The following is a 14798-nucleotide window of genomic DNA, read 5'->3' on the forward strand; positions in this document are numbered from 1 at the left end:
GAGAAAGGTCCAGGTTGGAAATAAAAATTTTCAAAATCTTATCCTGCCTTACTCTGCCCATAAGCAGAAAAAAAAAAAAAAACACATTGGAATCACAGGGAACCTGCAGAATTTCAACCAACAAATATCAGGAATCATAAGAGCAACCAAGATATCTAGAAATGTTGGTTGGCATTGTCTAACAGAGTTAGTGAACGACTTCTCTCAGAGACTAAATGGGATCATGCATCCAGAGCTCTAAGCTCCTATACAAGAGGCACCATAACCGAAAGTGACTGAAGTCAGAGACTGATACAATAATAATCTTACCCTCCAAAAGTGGAAACGGACCAATGGCCTTTCTAGACCCCTTGTCTCCCAAGGTCAATATCACTATTTAAAAACAAATGCCCTTCCTCCTTCAATAAACTTTCTCCTCCTTTCCTTCACCTTGGTTTATCCCGTCTCCTACTTACAAAATAAAAGCTACCATCCACCTTAATGAAGACAGAGGGTGGGTGGAAGGGAGTAGGGAATAGGGCATCATCGTCTCTCATAATAACCAGCATTAAATTTTTTGTTATGTGTATTTTAAAATTTTGCTAAATTGTTCTGTGTCTAGATGTTTGCTGTCAATGTAATTATTGTTCTTTTGTTGTTGCTCGTGGTGGTTATTTCTTTTTTCTTTCTGGACACTTGGGTGTTTTTTTTTCCTCTTGGGTTTTTTAAAAAAAATAGACCTTATTTTTCAGAGTAGTTTTAGATTGACAGCAAAATTGAGTGGAAAGTACAAGAGTTTCTGTTTACCCTCTGAACATTACATACACACGCACGCGCACACACACACACACACACACAGACAGTCTTTACTATCAACACCTCTCACCAGAGTGGTACATTTGTTACAATCCATAAACCTACATTAACACATCATCATAAACTCCAAGTTTATAGTTACAACAGTGTTCACTCTTGGTGTCATACATTCTATGGGTTTGGACAAATTATAATGCTATGTCTCCACCATTATAGTATCATGCAGAATAGTTTCACTGCCCTAAAAATCCTGTGCTTTATCTATTCATCCCTCCCTCTCCAATAACCCCTGCCAACCACTGATCTTTTTACCATCTCCATAGTTCTGCAAACATTTTTTTGCAATTTTCCAGAATGTCATATGCTTGGAATCACACCGTATGTAGACTTTTCAGATTGGCTTATTTTCCTTAATAACATGCATTTAAGTTTCCTCTGTATATTTTCATGACTCAATAGCTCATTTCTTTTTAGCACTAAATATTCCATGTATTGATGTAAACTGTATACATTTTACACATATGATACCACCATTTATTTACTGTTTTCCTACTGCCTTCAGTAGTTGATCATTCATTTTGATTGCTCTTGAGATGCTTTTATACAGTCTCCCTGCCTTTGTTCTTCTGCAGTTTCCCTGTAAAGAATGTATGTATGGATTATTTTTACTCTTGAGATTCATTCTGATTTCTGAATCAGAGGATTCATATTTTTTCATCAATTCTGGAAAATTTCTCAGGCATTTTGTCTTTGAGTAATATTTTTTTCTATTTTCTCTATTCTTCTGGAGCCCCGTTGTCTATATGTTAGAGCTTCTCATTGCATCATTAATGTTTCCTAATATCTCTGTTTCTGTTTTGCATTCTGAATAATTTCTGCAGCTGTATCTTCTAGTTTATTAATTTCCTCTTTAGTTACATCTAATTTGCTTTTTGACCTGTTCATATAGTGTTTTACATTTTTTAACTGAAAAAAGTACATAACTTAAATTTTACCATCTTATCCATTTTTAAGACCACACTTTAGTAGTGTTAAGTATATTCAGATTGTTGTGTGACCAATCTCCAGAACTTCTTCATCTTGCAAAACTGAAACTTTATACTCATTAAATAATCACTCCCCATTTTCCGCTCCCCCTGGCAACCATCTTTCAACTTTCTGTCCCTATAAATTTAACTCATTTAGATACCTCAGATAGGTGGAATCATACATAAGTATTTGTCTTTTTGTGACTGGTTTATTTCACATAGCATGATGTCCTGAAAATTCATCCATGTTGTAGCATGTAACAGGATTTCTTCCTTTTTAAGGCTAAATAATGTTCCATTGTATGTATATATCACACTTTGTTTATCCATCCATCCATTGGTGTTCTCTTGGTTTGCTTCCACTTTTTAGATATTGTGAATAATGCTGCTACAAACATGGGTGTGAAAATATCTCTTTGAGACCTTGCTTTCAACTCTTCTGAGTATGTACCCAGACGTGGGTTTGCTGGATCACATGGTAATTCTAGTTTTAATTTCTTTAGGAGCTGCCATACTGTTTTCCACAGGGGCTGTAACATTTTACATTCCTAACAAGAATTCACAAAGCTTCCAATTTCTCCATGTCCTCATCAATACTTGTTTTTTGCTGTATTTAGGGTTGTATGAGGGCTTTGGGGAGCAGAATAAAGCAAAACTGTCCTGGACCAACAAGCATAGACAATTTTGAAATTCCTCTTTCTTGGGGGGTGGTAATTAGGTTTATTTATTTTATTTATCTTTAACAGAGGTACTGGGGATTGAACCCAGGACCTCATGCATGTTAAGCATGTGCTCTACCACTTGAGATATACTCTCCCCCTGAAATTCCTCATTTTTGAGAAAAGTTTGCAACCACTCCATTTGTGGTTAATTGTTCATCAGCCAACCTGAGCTCCTGACTCTGAAATGGGGAGTTTCATGGGTGTGCGAGAATAACTAGTTGGGGAGTGTTTCCCTACAACTTCTGGAGATCAGTGCCCAGAGAAACTTGAGAATAAAACTCTGGAGGAAAGTTAGGGGAGGGACTCTTGAGTGGCTGAGGACCACAGCTACTTCCTCAGGGTGACCATAGACTAGCAAGTCCTTTGAACAGGTTTCTCTATTCCCTTCCCTTCTAAGGACAAGAATTTCTCTGTTTTTGTCAGAAGAGACACCTGCTGTGTTCACCTGGAGGATCCTAATCAGAGAATACATTCAGTCTTTAGAAAACAGCAACTTTTTTTGGTGGAAAGAAAGTTGCACTGAGAATTTGGAGCTCAGAACCCTTGTGCTGACTCAGAGGCTGTGTGATGTTAAGTAAAGTTCCTCCAGGAATGTCCTTTTTCATGGAATACAACGAACTCACCTGCTCCGGACCCAAGGCGGAGACAATAGCTCTCAGAATTCTCTGAATGCCTGTTCTGGTTCAACTGTGCCTTGCTCTTTTATCATTTTAATGGAGCAGTAAAAAGTCCACCTTTATGAGAAATCTGCATTACTATTTGGTTTTTTGCACCACACAAGCCAGGCAAAAATAAGACTGTGTGTGATCCCCGCTCAGGGAAATACATAGAAAAGAAATGAGTTGTGCAACAGTAGTGAGACTACTGGATGGAAAGGGGGAAAGGCGTTGGCGGGGGGGGGGGGGGGCATGAGAGTTTCTTTTTTAAAAGTTAGCTCAGTATTGTTGTTATATTTTCTATTTAATGGCAATATTTAAACACCAATTAAAAATTAAGTCTCATAAATACAAGATTCCAGGTTATATAAGAGAGCAAAATGTGAAAAACCCATCCACCTATCCTCCATCACTCGGTAACTTATTGCCTGTTGTTGCAAGCTGGGTACCCCAGGAAATAGACTGTGAGGCAAATCTGTGTGCAGGTGGGTTATTGAGAAGTACTCTCAGAGATATCTGTGAAGGAGTGAAAGAAGTGAGACCAGGCAGAGAAGTTAGGTTGCCAAGTAGTTGCAGTTGCAACAGAGGCTGCAGCAATCCCTGGGGGAGCTCTGAAGCTCAGACTGCCCTTCGTATCTGTCCCAAACTGAAGCAAAGGGAACATGAATTTGTACCACACAGTAAGCAGTCATTGGATGCAATCTGTCCACAGGGAGGAGCTTAAACTTGGCAAAGCAGCTACCCGAAGCTAAGTACAATGCCTGGAGAGGCACTCTGCAGTAAGCTGTCAGCAGGCAACATTCCTGGCCACTGGGTGAAGTGCCCTGATCTTAAGGAGGGGCATCTGGATAACACCCCACAGTATTCAGGACACCTCTACCCTCCTCATCCTTTCCTCGAAAGCAAAAGCCATTCCAGTTAAGGGTATATCCCTCCAGACCTATGTTTTTGAATTCACATATATTTTCATACACAGGTGTAAATGGATATTCCTTTTCATTTTTTAATTCAGGAGAGTCATAAGATGTGCATTGTTCTATTGCTTTCTTCACTTGTATTGGAGATCTTTCCATTAGGGTACAAATGGCTCTCTTTCTCTCTCTCTTTTTTAAAACAACTGCATAATATTCCATATTGTGGATGTTCAATTTCATCAAAGGCTTGTTTTGACATCTATTGAAATGACCCTATGGTCATCCTCAAGCTTATTTGACTCTCAAGATTCTTCAATTTGAAAATGCCTGAGCAGAGAAAAGAACATTTTAAAAAATGATCAATGAGGAAAGCCGCCTTACCACATAGCAAATCACAGTAAAAGACAATAGCAATTGACAAAATATGGTATCACAGGAAAAAAAAAACCAGACTGTGTCTATATGAAAATATATTTAGAAAAGAAAAGAAAATAGATTTAGTTTACAGTAAAGATGGCACTTTGAAAACAGTGAATTAGAATGAGTATTCAGTGCATGGTATTAAGCAACTGAATATTTAGAAATTAAGTTATACACCACCTTACACCATACACAAATAAAATTTTCAGGCAGATTTAAGGGTGTAATATAAAAACCCATAAAAGTATTAGAGGAAAATAAGAAAATATTATCATAAACTCGGTTTATAATGAAAGGTTTTCCTAAGTATGAAATGAAACCCAGAAACCGTGAAGGAAAAATTTGACAGTTTTCATTGCATAAATTTTTTTTTTGGTGGGGGGAGGTAACTAGGTCTATTTATTTATCTATTTATTTTCAGAGGAGTTACCAGGGATTCAACCTAGGACCTCATACATGCCAAGCATGTGCTCTACCACTTGAGCTATACCCTCCCCCCTCATTGCATAAATTTTTAAATCTTCTATGCAATTAAACAGACACACATACACACACACACAAATCATGATTAAAAGACAAGTGATAAACTGGGAAAACCATATAATCTTCCAAATCACCAATACACGGGATATATAATAAATAAAGAAGAGACAGTGAAAAATTGTAAGAGATAGTAAAAATGTAATTTATAGAAGAGATATAAACATCCAATAAAGATACGAAAAGCTACTCAACCTTCTTAGCAATCAGAAAAATGTGAATTTTAATAATATAATAAAATTTTGAGGGAGGGGAGGCAGAACTATCAACATTTTAAACATCCAGTAATACTCACTACTGGCAAAGTGATGGAAAAATGGGTGTTCTATTTCACTGTTGAGCAGAAAATAAATTGGTAAAGTCTTTCAGAAGGGCAGTTTAGCAACTTCTATCCAGAATTTAAGTGGATAGGTCTTTAGTCCATAATTTCTACTTCTCTAAATTGATCCCAAAGAAAAACACATATACACAGGTTAGTACATGCAATAATATTGAATCCAGTATAGTTTGTAATTGCAAAAAATATTTTTGAAATGACCTAAACATCCATTGAGATAATTTAGTCAAATTACAATATATTCATGCCTCAAAATACTAAACAGTGATTTAAAAGTGACAGACCTTAGATAAACAACAAGTTTATACTGTATAGCACAGGGAACTATATTCAATATCTTGTAGTAACTTATGGTGAAAAATAATATGAAAACGAATATATGTATGTTCCCATATGACTGAAGCATTGTGCTGTACACCAGAAATTGACACATTGGAAGCTGACTACTTCAATAAAAATATATTTTAAAATAATAATTTAAAAAGTGACAGACCTGGTGTTGAAGTCTTCAAAAGTGCTAAGAGAAAAAAGCGTGATCATATGTTTAAATCTATGGATCCTTATTTAAATATATGTACATATGCATGTATACAAATATGATAAAACTTTATCAGTGATTATAAACTTGGGAGGGAATTGGTATTGGCCCTTGGGTAAAGTGATCCTTTCACTTTTTAAATGTAGTTTTCCTTGTGATTTGAAGGTTTTACAATGAGCCTACATCACTTTTCTGATTTAATTAATTTTAATTGAAGTATAGTTGATTTACAACATTGTGTTAGTTTCTATTGTACAGCAAAGTGATTGAATTATACATGTACATACACATTCTTTTTCATATTCTTTTCCATTATGGTTTATTACAGTATATTGAGAGTAGTTCCCTGTGCTATACACTAGCACCTTGTTTTTCTATTTTGTATATAGTAATTTGTATCTGCTAAGCCCAAACTGCTAACTTATCCCTCCCCCATCCCCTTTCCACTTTGGTAACCATAAGTTTGTTTTCTATGTTTGTGAGTCTGTTTCTGTTTTGTAAATAAGTTCATTTGTGTCATATTCTTGATTCCACATATAAGTGAAGTCATATGGTACTCGTTTTCCTCTTTCTGACTTACTTCACTAAATTCAATAATTTCTAGGTCCATTGATGTTTCTGCAAATGACATGATTTCATTCTTTTTTACTGTTGAGTAGTATTCCATTGTGTATATATACTACATCTTCTTTATCAATTCATCTGTTGGTGGACATTTAGGTTGCTTCCATGTCTTGGCCATTGTAAATAGTGCTGTTATGAACACTGGGGTGCATGTATCTTTTTGAATAACAGTTTTCTCCGGATATATGCCCAGGAGTAGGATTGCTGGATCATATAGCAACTCTATTGTTAGTATTTTAAGGAACCTCCATACTGTTTTCCACAGTGGCTGCACCAATTTACATTCCCAGCAACAGTGTAGGAGGGTTCCCTTTTCTCCACACCCTCTCCAGCATTGTTATCTGTAGACTTTACTTTTGTGATTAAAAAAAAAAAAAAAAAAAAAAAAACTTTAAAAAGGAAGAGGTAACACAGACTAGTAGAAAGGATATAAAGAAGAAAAATCAGTTGTAATCTCATCTATTTTTAAAAAGTCAGTATTTCAATGTTACTCTTTTCAGCTATTTTTCTTTGTATAACTAATTTTTTAACCTCGTTGACAAACAGATTGGACAGTCCTCAAATTCTGTTTATCCTTCTTTCTCTAGAAGTTATCTGGAATTCTCCCTCTTCCTTTGAAGTCATTATCTTCATTCAGGCTCTGCCTGGAGGTAAAAGATAAAGCCAATTCCTCTCAAAGGACTCTCCCCTGCTGATGACTTGAAACTCCACATACTAGCCCCAGGGCATAGGAATGGCCCAGCAGGAGCCACTAACACCAGTGAGCTTCAGACTGCTCTGGGGCATGTGAGAAGTAAACACATTCCAAGGTGCTGGGCTGACTGGGCATGGAGATCAGAATAGGGGACTGAAGAGCGCCTGGCTGTAGCTAACCTTGATACTGAAAAGAAAGACACAAAAGACAACGATTAGTAAAAGAAGTATTCCCAGGTGGGACACTGCCTTGGTCAGGACCCTACTCTGACTGAACTTTGTTCCTTTTAATCCAGAATAAGGGAGTTTCTGCACCACGGGCTCTGGCAGCCAGGGATTCCCGAACACTTGAGCCTAGTTCAGCAGGGAAAGTGTTTACTTAGACAAGAAGGGCAAATCTACACTTCGGGTTTAAAAAAAGACCTTTGGAAAACTTCCATTAGACTTAACAACAGGAGGAGCAGACTGAGGGTGGGGGTGGGTCTTAGCAAGAAAACTACTCCCAGCATCCTCCAGGGTCCCAGCTGCGCCTGCGCAGAACTGCGTCATGGTGGGGTTGTTGCCAAAACTCAATGACCCTACTTACTGAATTGAGACTCAAGGACAGAGTTTTAGATGAAGTAGAAAAGGCACCTTTATTTCTTTGCCAGGCAGAGGAGATCACAGCGGGCTAATGTCTCCAAAGCTGTGAGCCTTGCAAAAAGAGAAGGTAGGGAGTTTCATAGTAAGAGTTCAAGGAACGGTGCTGGTTTCCATACAGGATAACAGCTTGTTGCAAAATTGTCCTTTGCAGATCCAGCAGTCCCCTTTCTTCTGCTGGGTATGATGTTCGCCTTTGACTTTGGAACTCTTCTCATATTCTTGTGCCTAGAACAAAGGTGCTTAGGAAAGGGGTCTGTGGAAAAGCGCTCTAGAGAAAAAAGTGTGCAGTTTCAAGTCAGGCTGATATATGCTTCTGGCATTTTAGGCAGGCTGAGGCCTGAGCCCTCTTGCTACAGTGTTTGCACAGGCAGGGACAACAGAATACAAAGAAACTATGAAGAACTAAAAATAACTGCAGATGTGTGCAGTTGGGGTGAGTTATGAACAAGATGCACAAAACCCCAAGTGCTATCTCTGAAGTGTTGGGAGCAAAACAAAGGGAATGGGCAGATCACCCCAAGTTCCCCATCCCTTCCAGCCCAATCCTAGGTAGCAAAAGCATGAGAGAAACCCTTTCAATCATGATACAGTTATGCAGTTACAAATGCCATATGATCACCAATGATAATAGGGTCCTACTCAGTTATAGAATAAACAGGACCTGCACCTGGGTGAGCCTGCCCTGGCGTCCAGGAAAGGAAGCACCAGTTATGTTAGCATCTGAACTTTATCTAATTGTGATCCAGTACACTATGGGATAAGAACCCATGGATAAATTTATAATCAGAGGAAATAAACACTTAGTATACAAGAGTCAATAAGGAGATGGAAATCGATTACAGAACCAAAAATGAGATAAAAAACAAGTTTATACTGTATGGCACAGGGAACTATATTCAATATCTTGTAGTAACTTACAGTGAAAAGGAATATGAAAATGAATATATGTATTTTCCTATATGACTGATGTATTGTGCTGTACACTAGAAATTGACACAACATTGTAAACTGACTATACGTCAATAAAGATACATTTAAAAAAATCCCTTTCCATGGAGTCAAATGGTTGTCTGCTGTCCCAATCTAGACCTTAAAAGATTATAGAAGTTCCTATAAGGAAGCATACTTGCTGATTTATAAATGAACACTATTGCAGGAAGATTGCCTTTGGAGTGGCCAAGGTCTTCACAGTTAAGGTCTGGACCTGCCACCTCTCCACATCCTTTGCTCTTCTAGCATAGTGAGAAGCTTCATAAATGTTTTTGGTTGATGGCAAAGCTATTGAGTTTCGGTTGTCAAATCTGATTATTCTCTCAAAGGAATGGGGGAAAGGCACAAATAATCCAAAATAATTGACTCCATAAATATCTTTGATTTTGAAGTATATTGTGATAATTTTATGGTAAATTCGCCTTGGTATTTTTTATTCATAGTTCCTGAGCATGAATTAGCTAACCCAGGAATCTGCCCTCTCACTAAGGAAGCTGCAAGTGTCCCTAGAAGATCCTTCCAATAGGAAGTTCCTTCTCTCCCTGCCCCCTTTGAGCATGTGACAGAAGCTCTGCCAATCAAATGCTCTCTCCCAGCACTTTGACATTTGAACAAAAAGGAGAGGAGGGGTATGACCTTTGGTCTCAGTGGACTAAGAATGGGGGCTCTAAAGACCAAAGGGAATTTACTGTCCATATAGTAAACTCAAAAAGGGACCCACTAGGATTCAATTCCCTCATTAAATTACTCATTTACAAACATTTACTGAGCATGCACTGTGTACCAGACACTGTACTAGATGTTTGCATGTATTCATTTCATTTAACAGATGAAGAGAGATTTAAAAACTCATAAGAAACTTGCTCAAGATCCCACAGGCAGGCTATAATTCAAACCCCTGAGTCCTGACTAATTCTAGTGCTTTATCTACTATTCCATAGTTTACTCCAAGGCTTGCCCACACATAATTTTAGGGGTAATATGAAAGAAAAAAAATAGATTATTTCTAAACAGCTGGAATTGACTTAAAAAGTAGAATTAACTTTATTTCAACTAAGTGAGTATTACAGCTTATGCATCATCCCTGAGAACACATCTCTAGTAGGGGTGGAGACTGGAAGGGAAATTTCTCAGGAGATAATGGGTGGGGCCACACACATACATACACACACATACACCACACCACACCACACCACACACACACACACACCCCAGCATAAACAAAACAGAATTCTTCCTGGATCAGAAGGGATGAACCTCAAACAGCCAATAGACAGCTGATGGTTGAGGTGTTTGGAATGCATAAGGTCAACAGTCAGCCACTTGGCTACACATGAAAGAAATCCAACTCTACTAGCTTAGACAACTACAGAAAAAGCCTCAAGGGCAATGGCAACTAAGACTGGCTCTCCTTCTCCTCTTCCTTCTCCCGTCTGTGCATCTCTCAATAAGTCAACCACTCCCTCTCAGACAAGTTCCTACAAGTGAATAGAAGAATAGCTGTTGGCAGTTTTCAGACCACACCTCCCAGCTACCCCACCCAAGAAGAACTTTACTCCTTCCTCTAGTGCCAATTCAAACATCCTGGTGCAGGACTGGGAAGGAGGGTTGCTAGGAAAGGAAGAGGGGCTGCAGCCGGTGGCAATGATTATCTAGAAGAAATGCAGAGATAGGAGCCTGCAGTGAAAACATTAAATGTCCTCCATGTGGAGTTATAGTTCTAATTGGCCTCTCTGGTTATAATTACATCATTGTCTCCATAAATTCAGGAAAGATGTGGATGAAACAGGAGGTTAATGAGCTCAACTGTATCCCACATCTGCATTAACAACATCATTATTTTCATTTATGGGTATATTCTGTTGATTAGCTTTTATGCCTATTAGCTTTTAATGGACTGTGACACATGAAAATTTGAGTGTGATGATCATCGCTGATAACCATCCTAGATTTTTCTGTAGATTTTCTTTCTACATTGATACTTCTTTTTCATTTCAGAATTGATTAAGCATGTTATACCCAAGTAGATAGATTCAAACCAATGTTCACTTACAAAAGAATTCATTAGAGCCCTGTATTTGCATTTCTCCCCTCACTTAGCATAGAAAAAAAAGAGGGGCCCTAGACCAGAGTGGGAGTGTGGGCTGGATTAACTCCTTGTCTTATCATTATCACCCTGTGACCTTGGGGAGGTCCTTTAGCCATTTAAGTTTCCATTTCACTCTCCCTGAAAAGGTTAATATGACCTACTCAGGGATATTGGGAGGAGTAGAGATAACAGATGCTTAGCACAAGGTATGGGAGGTTTAACAAATAGTGCTTATTGATTTTGACCAAAGCCATTCTCCTACTATGCCCTGACCACTATTTATCCCAGGCTGGGAGGACTCAGCAGTGCCCACTCCACACTCACTCACCTGCCCAAGGTACACAGAAAGTGATCAATCACCAGAGGGATCTTCCCTGTCTGAGCCCAAACTGCCCTGCACGGTTCACGGTCCATTTGATGTCCTGCCACAGGACATCAAATTGCACTGCCACAGGACACATCCTGTATTGTTAACTCAGACTATTAACTCCCACACTGTTCAGTGTTTTGCCATCAGTGGCCAAACTGACCTCATTTCCTGCCGAGTTAACCTCATTTCCGTTTTTTGATAGGGTTACTAAACCAAATGAGTCCCGAGAATACTGCAGACACAGTATATCTGGATTCTGCAAGGGGGATGATAAGGTCTGTGGTGTCTCTGTGGCTAGCATGGCCAAAAGAGGGGGAGACAGTATAAACAGCAGGACTCATAGCTCACCAGCAGCAGCCCTTTGATCAGACCAGGAGAAGCTGTGGATTGTGGGAAGTAGGTAGGTGCAGAGAGGTTAACCTGGGAAGAAAAGCTAATGTGGTCATGGAAGAGATCCTCCAAGATTTAGAGTAGGAAACCATTCACTCATTCACATAGCAATATTTTTTTTAAATAAAAATATAGTTGATTTCCAGTGTTCTGTTAATTTCTGGTATACTGCATAGTGATTCAGTTATACATAAATATTCTTTTCCACTAAGATTATTATAAGGTATTGAATATAGTTCCTGTGCTATACAGTAGAACCTTGTTGTTTATCTGTTTTATATATAGTAGTCTGTATCTACATAGCAAATATTTATTGAGTGCCCATGCAGGGCACTATATAAGGCTCTGGGATAGAATAGAACCAAACAGACGTGACTCCTGCCTTTTTGGAGTTTACATTCTAGTGGTGGGGAGAGAGACGATAAACACATAAATCATCTGAAAATTTCTAAAACTGATGTGATACCAAGAAAATACCATGACTTGGGGAAAGAGAAAGTACTCCCTTAGGTATGATCATCCAGGGATCTAGAGAATGAGTAGCCAGCTGTGTGAACTTCTGGGGCCAGAGCAAGCTAGGCAGAGGGAACAGCAAATGAAAAGGCCCTAAAAAGAGAATGTGTTTGGTATATTAAGGTCTAAAAAGAAAAGCAGGTTCAGGGAGCAGAAGTGAAATGAGAGAAGGCGAGAGAGGCAAGGAGAGGAACTTCTAGTGAAGAGCCTCCCAGATGATGGACTCCATGGGGGTTTCACACAGTGCCAGCTGCAGCCCCCTCAGCTCTCAAGTCAGCAGAAGTAGTGACTGGAGCAGCCTGATTCCCTCCCTCCCACCACCATCACCTTGGATGCAAAAAGTTCATCTAATTACCCCAGGGTTCCATGTGCACACTATGATTTCCTTCATGTGCCATGATGTGGAAGGTCGGGTAGCACTGATGTAGCTTTTTTGTAGATCATGTTTAATACTTCAAATATTGACTCCTGTATAGTTTCAAAGGACAAAATTAGAACTATTGCCTAGAAAATATAGAGATGTACTTCAAAACAAGGGGAACTTTAAAAACTATTAGAATCATCCAATGATGGAATGGGTTGCCTTAAAAAATAGTCTGCTAGGAAGAGGACAACACACATATTGGGTAGGAAGACTCAATATTATAAAGATATCTATACACCATAAATTAATCTATACATTTAGCATAACCAGGAATAAAACATCAAGTTTCTGTAACTACACAATTTTAAAATTTATATTCCAAGAATATCGGGAAAATTCTTTAAAAAATTTTTTTTATTTCTACTTTTTTTGGGTGGGAGGGTAATTAGGTTTGTTTGTTTGTTTATTCATTAATGGAGGTATTGGGGGGGTGAAACCCAGGACCTCATGCATTCTAAGCATGCGCTCTATCACTGAGCTATACACTTCCCCCGACCCCCAATCTGGGAAAATTCTTAAAAATAATCCTGGAAAAAAAAAAAAAGAAAAGGAAGACCACCTCTTCTATGTATTAAACATAGAATAATAAAAACAGGACTGTAAGGGATGTGACTAGTGTTAAAAGGAAAAGCATGGTGCCAAAATGGCATCAGTCATTCATGTTAAAAACCCATGATACCAAGCCTAGATTTATACCGGATCTAACTGCAGTTTCAACCTCTCCCAGAAATGTAATCTTAACAGACCAGTCTGGAATTTTCAGGTCAAGCACCTGTAAGGCAATCTGTCATGTGGGCCCTCTCCGTTTCCACCCCTCACCAATCAAAAAGAACCAGTCTGTATAATAAAACCCTGGCTGTTCCCTTCCTCCAACAAAAAAGATGTCCTGGCCTAAAATAATCCTTTCTTCTCTTTTGCTGATAGCTCCTTGCCCCACCCTTCTTCCTATAAAGACCTTCCATTTTGTATAGCCCCTTGCAGTCTTTTCCAGTGCCAGATGGGATTCTATCCAATTCATGAATCTTCCTAATAAAGTCAATTCGATTGTTGAGTTCTGTTTTTTAACACTAGGCAGATAGATAAATGAAACAAAATTAAAAGCCTAGAAACATATACGTAAAGTTGTATATAATTTATATATATAAACTTGGTTTATCACAAAAAATGGTATTCTAGGGGGAGGGTACAGCTCAGTGGTAGAATATGTGCTTAGCATGCACAAGGTCGTAGGTTCAATCCTCAATACCTCTGTTTAAAAAATACACACACACACACACACACACACACACACATATTTATCTGGCAGGGGAGATACCATGATCACGAAGGTGGTTTTCCCAGGCGAGGCTTATCCATTGCACTCCAGATGTGCTGACCCTTGCGATTTCCCCAAATGTGGGAAATTCGACTGCATAATTTGTGGTAGTGAGGGACTGTGTTCTCACTTTCCTCTGATCTTGTTAATAAGTAAAGAAATAAATAAACCTAATTCCCTACCCCCTCCCAAAAAAGAAAAATAAAATTAAAAAAAGAGAAAATACTAATTAATTCCAGAGGTTTTTTTTCTAGCTTTACTGAAATATAATTGGAAATTGAAATTGTATATATTTAAGGTGTACAACATGATGTTTTGATGTACCTTGTGAAATGATTACCAAAATCAAGCTAATAACATATCCTTCACCTCATCCAGTTACCTTTTTTTTTTTTCTTGGTGGTAGTGAGAACCCTCGAGATATACTATGTTAGTAGATTTCAAGTAAGTAACTCTAGTCACCATGCTATACATTAGGTCTCCCCAACTTACGCATCTTATAACTGAAAATGTGTACCCTTTGACCAACATTTCTCCATTTCCCCTGCCCCCAGCCTCTTGTAATCACCATTCTACTCTGTTACTATGTGTTCTACTTTTTAGATTCCACATATAAGTGAGATCATGCAATAATTGTCTTTCTTTATCTGACTTATTTCACTTAAATTCACTAAATTCAGCCATTTTAAAAAAAAATTCCTGCATGGAAAAAAACAATTATAAGAGAACTAACAAACTGGAAATTTTAATTTCATTTAAAATTTAATTTTAATTATTCTAAATAAAAACATGTATGTA

General features: G+C 38.2%; 1 non-coding gene across 1 annotated transcript; it reads left to right on the forward strand.

The window, feature by feature from the left end:
* The first annotated feature begins 13976 nt into the window (after window positions 1-13976).
* Window positions 13977-14139, forward strand: LOC116666883. Its single transcript, XR_004323687.1, has one exon. It is a non-coding gene; the product is annotated as a U1 spliceosomal RNA (small nuclear RNA).
* The last annotated feature ends 659 nt before the right edge of the window (window positions 14140-14798 follow it).

This window comes from Camelus ferus, chromosome 1 (assembly GCF_009834535.1).
Source record: "Camelus ferus isolate YT-003-E chromosome 1, BCGSAC_Cfer_1.0, whole genome shotgun sequence".
Taxonomy (NCBI): domain Eukaryota; kingdom Metazoa; phylum Chordata; class Mammalia; order Artiodactyla; family Camelidae; genus Camelus; species Camelus ferus.